The sequence below is a fragment of the Arachis ipaensis genome, chromosome B7 (assembly GCF_059453495.1).
Source record: "Arachis ipaensis isolate K30076 ecotype BB chromosome B7, ASM5945349v1, whole genome shotgun sequence".
Taxonomy (NCBI): Eukaryota; Viridiplantae; Streptophyta; class Magnoliopsida; order Fabales; family Fabaceae; genus Arachis; species Arachis ipaensis.
The window spans coordinates 93987998-93998512 of NC_142442.1; the positions used below are offsets into that span (position 1 = coordinate 93987998).

A 10515-nucleotide genomic window follows, 5' to 3' on the forward strand; every position below is an offset into this window, starting at 1 on the left:
TGTGAATCAAGTCATTAATTGTGATTTTAAAAATCAAATCTTTTTTTTCAAAAACTAATTTCAATCATATCTTTTCAAAAATATCTTCTTATCTTATCTTTTTCAAAAATATCTTTTCAAATATCTTTCCTAACTTCCTAACTTCTTATCTTTTCAAAATTTGTTTCAACTAACTAACTAACTTTTTGTTTGTTTCTTAACTTTTTCAAAACTACCTAACTAACTCTCTCTCTCTAATTTTCGAAAATATCTTCCCCCTTTTTCAAAAATTTCTTTTTAATTAACTAATTAATTTTATTTTTTATTTTTGATTTCAAAAATTTTCGAAAATTACTAACATTTTTCAAAAACCATTTTCGAAAATCACTAACTCTTTTTCAAAATAATTTTCAAAAATTATCCCTCCCCCATCTCATTCTATTTATTCATTCATATCCTAACATCTCATCTCACATCTCTTCTATTCGTACAGTTGTGTTTCTTCCTTTACATCACATTCTTTGTCTCCCCCTCTTTTCTTCCACTCACAAAGGGATCCCTATACTGTGGTATAAAGGATCTCTATTATTATTATTATTATTTTTCTGTGCCTTCTTCTTTGTCATATGAGCAGGAGCAAGGATAAGAACATTCTTGTGGAAGCAGATCCAGAACCTGAAAGGACTCTGAAGAGAAAATTAAGAGAAGCTAAAATACAACAATCCAGAGATAACCTTTCAGAAATTTTCGAACAGGAAGAGGAGATGGCAGCCGAAAATAATAATAATGTAAGGAAGATGCTTGGTGACTTTACTGCACCTAATTCCAATTTACATGGAAGAAGCATCTCCATTCCTGCCATTGGAGCAAACAACTTTGAGCTGAAACCTCAATTAGTTTCTCTGATGCAGCAGAACTGCAAGTTTCATGGACTTCCATCTGAAGATCCTTTTCAGTTCTTAACTGAATTCTTGCAGATATGTGATACTGTTAAGACTAATGGAGTAGATCCTGAAGTCTACAGGCTCATGCTTTTCCCTTTTGCTGTAAGAGACAGAGCTAGATTATGGTTGGATTCTCAACCCAAAGACAGCCTGAACTCTTGGGATAAGCTGGTCACGGCTTTCTTAGCCAAGTACTTTCCTCCTCAAAAGCTGAGCAAGCTTAGAGCTGATGTTCAAACCTTCAGACAGAAAGAAGGTGAATCCCTCTATGAAGCTTGGGAAAGATACAAACAGTTGACCAAAAAGTGTCCTTCTGACATGCTTTCAGAATGGACCATCCTGGATATATTCTATGATGGTTTATCTGAGCTATCAAAGATGTCATTGGATACCTCTGCAGGTGGATCCATTCACCTAAAGAAAACACCTGCAGAAGCTCAAGAACTCATTGACATGGTTGCTAATAACCAGTTCATGTACACTTCTGAAAGGAATCCTGTGAGTAATGGGACGCCTATGAAGAAGGGAGTTCTTGAAGTTGATACTCTGAATGCCATATTGGCTCAGAACAAAATATTGACTCAGCAAGTCAATATGATCTCTCAGAGTCTGCATGGAATGCAAGCTGCATCCAACAGTACTCAAGAGGCATCTTCTGAAGAAGAAGCCTATGATCCTGAGAACCCTGCAATAGCAGAGGTAAATTACTTAGGTGAACCTTATGGAAACACCTATAACTCAACATGGAGAAATCATCCAAATTTCTCATGGAAGGATCAAAAGCCTCAACAAGGCTTTAATAATGGTGGAAGAAACAGGTTTAGCAATAGCAAACCTTTTCCATCATCAACTCAGCAACAGACAGAGAACTCTGAACAAAATGCTTCTAATTTAGCAAATCTAGTCTCTGATCTATCTAAGGCCACTGTAAGTTTCATGAATGAAACAAGGTCTTCCATTAGAAATCTGGAAGCACAAGTGGGCCAGCTGAGTAAAAGGATCACTGAAATCCCTCCTAGTACTCTCCCAAGCAATACAGAAGAGAACCCAAAAGGAGAGTGCAAGGCCATTGACATAAGTGCCATGGCCGAACCTGTGAGGAGAGGAGAGGACGTGAATCCCAAGGAGGAAGACCTCCTGGGACGTCCAATGGTCAATAAGAAGCTTCCCTCTAGGGAATCAAAGGACTCTGAGGCTCATCTAGAGACTATAGAGATCCCATTGAACCTCCTAATGCCCTTCATGAGCTCTGATGAGTATTCCTCTTCTGAAGAGAATGAGGATGTCACTGAAGAGCAAACTGCCAAGTTTCTTGGTGCAATCATGAAGCTGAATGCCAAATTGTTTGGCATTGATGCTTGGGAAGTTGAACCTCCCTTGTTCATCAATGAACTAAGTGATTTGGATCAACTGACATTGCCTCAGGAGAGATAGGATCCTGGAAAGTTCATAATACCCTGTACCATAGGCACCATGATCTTTAAGGCTCTGTGTGACCTTGGTTCAGGAATAAACCTCATGCCCCTCTCTGTAAAAGAGAAACTGGGAATCTATGGGGTGCAAGCTGCTAAAATCTCACTAGAGATGGCAGACAGCTCAAGAAGACAGGCTTATGGACAAGTAGAAGATGTATTAGTAAAGGTTGAGGGCCTTTACATACCTACTGATTTCATAGTCCTGGATACTGGAAAGGAAGAGGATGAATCCATCATCCTAGGAAAACCTTTCCTGGCCACAGCAAGAGCTGTGATTGATGTTGACAGAGGTGTAATAGTCCTTCAATGGAATGAGAACTCCCTTGTATTCAAAACTCAAGGATCTCCCTCTGCAACCATGGAGAGGAAGCAGAAAAAGCTTCTCTCCAAGCAGAGTCAACCAGAGCCCCCACAGTCAAACTCTAAGTTTGGTGTTGGGAGGCCACAACCAAACTCTAAGTTTGATGTTTAACTCCCATATCCAAACTCTAAGTTTGGTGTTGGAAAGTCTCAACAAAGCTCTGCACATCTGTGAGGCTCCATGAGAGCCCACTGTCAAGCTATTGACATTAAAGAAGCGCTTGTTGGGAGGCAACCCAATGTTTATTTATCTAACTCTATTATTATTGTTTTTCATGTTTTCTTAGGTTCATGATCATGTGGAGTCAAAAAATAAATATAAAAATTGAAAATAGAATCAAAAACAGCAGAAGAAAAATCACACCCTGGAGGAGCATCTGTCTGGCGTTCAGCGCCAGAACAGAGCATGGTTCTGGCGCTGAACGCCCAAAATGGGCAGCTTCTGGGTGCTGAACACCAGAACAGGCATGGTTCTGGCGTTCAACGCCAGAAATGGCACACAGATGGGCGTTGAACGCCCAAAATGGCCACCAACCTGGCGCTGAACGCCCAGAGTTGGGTACAAAGGCATTTTTACATGCCTAATGGGTGCAGGGATGTAAATCCTTGAACACCTCAGGATCTGTGGACCCCACAGGATCCACTCAGGATCTGTGGACCCCACAGGATCCCCAACTACCTCCACCCACTTCTTCTCACCACTCTCTTTCACACAACCCCATAAACACTCTTCCCCAAAAACCCTTCACCAATCACCTCAAACTCTCTACCCCATCACCTCTTCACCACTCACATCCACCCACTCTTCCCCATAAACCTACCTCATAAACTCCACCTACCATCAAAATTCAAAACCAATTTCCCACCCAAACCCACCCATATGGCCGAACCTTAACCCCCCCTCCCTTCCCTATATAAAGACCTCCATTCTTCATCAAATTCACACAACACACCCCTCTACACTCTCCTTGGCCGAAACCACATCTCCCTCTCCCTCTCCATATTTCTTCTTCTTCTTCTATTCTTTTGTTTATTGCTCGAGGGCGAGCAATATTCTAAGTTTGGTGTGGTAAAAGCATAGCTTTTTTGTTTTTCCATTACCATTGATGGCACCCAAGACCGGAGAATCCTCTAGAAGAGGGAAAGGGAAGACAAAAGCTTCCACATCCGAGTCATGAGAGATGGAAAGATTCATCTCTAAAGCCCATCAAAACCACTTCTATGATGTTGTGGCCAAGAAGAAGGTGATCCCTGAGGTCCCTTTTAAACTCAAAAGAAATGAGTATCCGGAGATCCGACATGAAATTCAAAGAAGAGGTTGGGAAGTTCTAACAAATCCCATCCAACAAGTCGGCATCCTAATGGTTCAAGAGTTCTATGCCAATGCATGGATCACCAAGAACCATGATCAAAGTAAGAACCCGGATCCAAAGAACTATGTTACAATGGTTCGGGGGAAATACTTAGATTTTAGTTCGGAGAATGTGAGGTTGGCGTTCAACTTGCCATACATGGAAGAGAACGCACGCCCCTACACAAGGAGAGTCAACTTTGATCAAAGGTTGGACCAAGTCCTTATGGACATATGTGTAGAAGGAGCTCAATGGAAGATTGACTCCAAAGGCAAGCCGGTTCAACTAAGAAGATTAGACCTCAAGCCTGTAGCTAGAGGATGGTTGGAGTTTATTCAATGCTCAATCATTCTCACTAGCAACCGGTCTGAAGTTACTATAGACCGGGCCATCATGATCCATAGCATCATGATTGGAGAAGAGGTGGAAGTTCATGAGATTATACCTCAAGAACTCTACAAGGTGGCTGACAAGTCCTCCACCATGGCAAGGTTAGCCTTTCCTCACCTCATTTGCCACCTATGCAATTCAGCTGGGATTGACATAGAGGGAGATATCCTCATTAAAGAGGACAAGCCCATCACTAAGAAAAAGATGGAGCAAGCAAGAGAGCCTAATCATGGAGCTCAAGAGGCGCAAGAAGCTCATTTCCTTGAGATCCCGGAGATGCCTCAAATGCACTTTCCTCCACAAAATTATTGGGAGCAAATCAACACCTCCCTAGGAGAATTGAGTTCCAATATGGGACAACTAAGGGTGGAACATCAAGAACACTCCATCATGCTTCAAGAAATAAGAGAAGATCAAAAAGCAATGAGGGAGGAGCAACAAAGACAAGGAAGAGACAAAGAAGAGCTCAAGGACATCATTGGTTCCTCAAGAAGGAAGCGCCACCATCACTAAGGTGGATTCATTCCTTGTTCTTCTTTCTTCTATTTTTCGTTTTCTATGTTATGTGCCTATCTATGTTTGTGTCTTCACTACATGATCATTAGTAGTTAGTAACTTTGTCTTAAAGATATGAATGTCCTATGAATCCATCACCTCTCTTAAATGAAAAATGTTTTAATTCAAAAGAACAAAAAGTACATGAGTTTCGAATTTATCCTTGAACTTAGCTTAATTATATTGATGTGGTGACAATGCTTCTTGTTTTCTGAATGTATGCTTGAACAGTGCATATGTCTTTTGAAGTTGTTGTTTAAGAATGTTAAATATGTTGGCTCTTGAAAGAATGATGACTAGGAGACATGTTATTTGATAATCTGAAAAATCATAAAAATGATTCTTGAAGCAAGAAAAAGCAGCAAAAAAAAACAAAGCTTGCAGAAAAAAAAAAAAAAGAGAAAGAGGAAAAAAATAGGCGAAAAAAAAAATAGAAAGAAAAAGAAAAAGCAAGCAGAAAAAGCCAATAACCCTTAAAACCAAAAGGCAAGGGCAAATAAAAAGGATCCCAAGGCTTTGAGCATCAGTGGATAGGAGGGCCTAAAGGAATAAAATCCTGGTCTAAGTGGCTAAACCAAGCTGTCCCTAACCATGTGCTTGTGGCGTGTAGGTGTCAAGTGAAAACTTGAGACTGAGCGGTTAAAGTCAAGGTCCAAAGCAAAAACAAAGAGTGTGCTTAAGAACCCTGGACACCTCTAATTGGGGACTTTAGCAAAGCTGAGTCACAATCTGAAAAGGTTCACCCAATTATGTGTCTGTGGCATTTATGTATCCGGTGGTATTACTGGAAAACAAAGTGCTTAGGGCCACGGCCAAGACTCATAAAGAAGCTGTGTTCAAGAATCATCATACTGAACTAGGAGAGTCAATAACACTATTCGAAATCTGAAGTTCCTATAGATGCCAATCATTCTGAACCTCAATGGATAAAGTGAGATGCCAAAACTATTCAAGAGGCAAAAAGCTATAAGTCCCGCTCATATGATTGGAGCTATGTTTCATTGATAGTTTGGAATTTATAGTATATTCTCTTCTTTTTATCCTATTTGATTTTCAGTTGCTTGGGGACAAGCAACAATTTAAGTTTGGTGTTGTGATGAGCGGATAATTTATACGCTTTTTGGCATTGTTTTTAGTATGTTTTTAGTAGGATCTAGTTACTTTTAGGGATGTTTTCATTAGTTTTTATGATAAATTCACATTTCTAGACTTTACTATGAGTTTGTGTATTTTTCTGTGATTTCAGGTATTTTCTGGCTGAAATTGAGGGACTTGAGCAGAAATCAGATTCAGAGGTTGAAGAAGGACTGCTGATGTTGTTGGATTCTGACCTCCCTGCACTCAAAGTGGATATTCTGGAGCTACGGAACTCGAAATGGCGCGCTTTCAATTGCGTTGGAAAGTAGACATCCAGGGCTTTCCAGCAATATATAATAGTCCATACTTTGGCCAAGAATTGACGACGTAAACTGGCGTTCAACGCCAGCCTTCTGCCCAAATTTGGCGTCCAGCGCCAGAAAAGGATCCAAAACCAGAGTTGAACGCCCAAACTGGCACAGAAACTGGCGTTCAACTCCACAAATGGCCTCTGCACGTGCAACACTTAGGCTCAGCCCAAACACACACCAAGTGGGCCCCGGAAGTGGATTTATTCATCAATTACTTACTCATGTAAACCCTAGTGACTAGTTTATTATAAATAGGACCTCTTACTATTGTATTAGACGTCTTTTTGACCATATTTGGACGCCTGGTTCTTAGATCAGAGGGGCTGGCCATCTCGGCCATGCCTGGACCTTTCACTTATGTATTTTCATACGGTAGAGTTTCTACACTCCATAGATTAAGGTGTGGAGCTCTGCTGTTCCTCAAAGATTAATGCAAAGTACTACTGTTTTCTATTCAATTCTTCTTATTTCGCTTCTAAGATATCCATTCGCACCCAAGAACGTGATGAAGGTGATGATTATGTGTGATGCTCATCATCCTTCTCTCTTATGAACGCGTGCCTGACAAACACTTCTGTTCTACATGAATTAAGCTAGAATGAGTATCTCTGAGATCTCCTAACCAGAATCTTCGTGGCGTAAGCTAGAATGATGGCGGCATTCAAGAGAATCCGGAAGGTCTAAACCTTGTCTGTGGTATTCTGAGTAGGATTCAATGATTGAATGACTGTGACGAGCTTCAAACTCGCGAGTGTTGGGCGTTAGTGACAGACGCAAAAGGAGGGTGAATCCTATTCCAACATGATCGGGAACCGACAGATGAATAGCCGTGCCGTGACAGGGTGCGTGAGCATATTATTCACTGAGAGGAGGGGATGTAGCCACTGACAATGGTGATGCCCTTGCATAAAGCCAGCCATGGAAAGGAGTAAGACTGATTGGATGAAGATAGCAGGAAAGCAGAGGTTCAGAGGAACGAAAAGCATCTCCATTCGCTTATCTGAAATTCCTACCAATGATTTACATAAGTATCTCTATCCCTATTTTACTATATAATATTCGAAAACACCATTATCACTTTATATCTGCCTGACTGAGATTTACAAGGTGACCATAGCTTGCTTCATACCAACAATCTCCGTGGGATTCGACCCTTACTCACGTAAGGTATTACTTGGACGACCCAGTGCACTTGCTGGTTAGTTGTATCGAAGTTGTGACAATTATGAATTAAGATCAAAGCACCAAGCTTTGGAGCCATTACCAGGGATTGTTCGAGCCTGGACATCACAATTTCGTGCACCACATATGCATTGTCTTTTTAAAAAAATATATATATATAATATCATAAAAAGGGGACAAAAGTTACCCCAAAGGGAAAAGAAATGAATAAGGAATGCATATGTGATGTAAATGAAATAGCATACATGAACGTGAATAAAAAGTGAGAATAGGAAGGTTAGGTTGCATATTCTTGTCATTGGATTGAGAAACGTTAAGTTGGATACTTAAACTAATCAAGGATTCAATCATATTAGTCCACTTAGCCATATTTATCCTACCTCAGCCCTAACTTGATTACAACCCTATGAAGTCCTCATGATAATTACATTCATGCATCCATGGTTGTTGATTGCTAGATGAAAAGCAAATCCTTGAAAGCATGATTAGGAGGAGGCTTGAGTGATTGAAACCCTAGACACCGAGTGATTAGAGTGTATACACACCTAGTGAGGGTTCAATTACTCATTCTATGTTTCCATACCTTCTTATCATGCATTCTTGCAAGTTGCTTTTTATTGATGAGTTGGATCAATTCAATAGATTTTGTTTGCATTGAGTTAATTCTTTGCTTAGCCCTATATGTTATTACTCTTGCTTGGAATTTTATTGTCTGTTTTCACCAAACCAATAGGATACATAGATAGATATATATAGATAGTATATAATATACTTGCATGTATATAAGTAGTTGCATTTAATAAGTTGATTTCCCCTCTTGATTATTTTCCTTGTTAGTTTAGCATGAGGACATGCTATTGTTTAAGTGTGGAGGAATTGATGAGTCCATATTTGATGGTATATTTTGACTCAATTTAGATGGATTCTAGCACATAAACTCACACTTAAGCACCAGAATAGCATACTTTTCTGTTTGATCCCTAATTTGGACTTAAATGGGAAAACATGCATTTTTGTGCTTAAATCGAGTAATTTAATTCCACTTTTATGCCATTCGATGCCGTGATATGTTTTGTGAGTAATTTCAGGTCATTTTGGCAAGATTGGCTAAGCAAAAGTGGAAGAAAGCATGTAGAAGGGAGAACACATGAAGAAAACAAGGAAAAGCACACACAGCAAGGTGCACGTGCGCACAAGCAAGTGTGAGTACGCACAAGACCGCATCAGCCAAGTGTGCGTGCACACAAGCCAGCGTGCGTACGCACAGGAGCCAAAACAGCCGAGTGTGCGGACGCACACACCTGTGCATCCGCACAGGTCCCTGCACGTGATTTCATTAAAGAAATGCGTGCTGCGTGATTTTGGGGGCCTTTGGCCCAGTTTTGGAAGCTCCAATGCTAAAAGGGAAGTGCTATATCAAGGGGGATTGAAGCCATCTGAAGGCACTTTTTTACATTTTTTTGCATAGTAATTAGGAGTAGGAGTAGTGTAAAGTAGAGAGCTCTCCTAGGGTTTATGTAGTTCCCATGTAGCATTTTACAGCAAGCTTAATCTTGGATTTTGATCATCTTTAATGGTAAGTACTCTTGATCTTCTCTTTAATTACATTACCTTTGCCTTTATTTTCTTATGATTCAAGCACTTTGTTTATAAATGCAATTTTGAGTTCTTGAAGTTTTGATTGATGAATTTAACGTTTCAAGCTTTCTTTATGTTTGATTGCTTGTTTATGTTTGGTTTTGGTGATAGTTGGTTATAGTTTCCATTTTACTTTGCAATTTTCTCATGTTTTACTTTTATGCACACAAGGTGTTTGTGAAAATGCCAACATTAGAATTTGAGTAGATTTTCCCACCTTGGCTTGTGGTTTGAGTTCCTAGGATACTAGAGTCATAATGTCCGACATTTAGTGGTAATTCTTGGGTATTTAGTTGACTCTTGTTTCCATTGACGCTAGCCTTTTATCAACTAGTTTGGTAAGTTGGCTAGGACTTATGGATTAAGGACAATTATGTTTGCTTGACTTACCCCTCAATGGTTGGGGTTGACTAGGCGAGATCGATAATCATAATTACCATAGTTGTGGTTATGGCGATGATAGGATTCCTTGGATCCTCATTCTAAAGTCAAGACTCTTTGTTTCATTTATAGCATTTTCACTAGTTTTGACATTGTTTCCTTTTACTTGCATTAATTCCAATTTTTGGTCATTGCTTAGTTCTTTCATTGCTAAGTTCTTTTAATCTTTAGTTCTTTGATTGCACAAAACCCTTTTTTCCCCCTTAACAACCGAAAGTGTAACACATCCAATTGCGTCCTAGGGAGAACGACCCGAGGTTTTATTACTCTCGGTTGATTTGAATTAGAAATATTAAAATTTGATTTTGAGGGTTATTTGTTGGTTTTGACTATACTACCAATGAAGAAATTGTTTTACTGTTTCCGAACCATTGTGATCCACTCCATCACTTACGCGTGGGTTGAAATTTCCACAGGGGACGCGTACGCGTGAGGCACGTGTATGCGTGGGGTGGTTCATGCTCCAGGCACCCCTCCCGCGCGTCTCCATCCCAACTCTCTGTTCGTTTTCTCTTTGTTGCGCAGTCACACACGACACGTGCGCGTCTTAGACGGTTGCGCGTCGATTCCTCTTTTTTTTTTAAATGCAAAATAAAAGTAAATATGCAGAATTGGAAATTAAAACTGACAGAAAAAATTAAAACTAATAAAAAGGAGGATCATACGATGGTGGGTTGTCTCCCACCTAGCACTTTTAGTTATTATCCTTAAGTTGGACATTTGGTGAGCTCCCTGTCATGGTGGCTTGTGC

General features: G+C 40.0%; 1 non-coding gene across 1 annotated transcript; it reads right to left on the reverse strand.

Annotated features, from left to right (window-relative positions):
* Positions 1 to 1139: 1139 nt before the first annotated feature.
* LOC148553398 (small nucleolar RNA R71) lies at positions 1140 to 1247 on the reverse strand. Its single transcript, XR_015893206.1, has one exon. It is a non-coding gene; the product is annotated as a small nucleolar RNA R71 (small nucleolar RNA).
* Positions 1248 to 10515: the final 9268 nt, after the last annotated feature.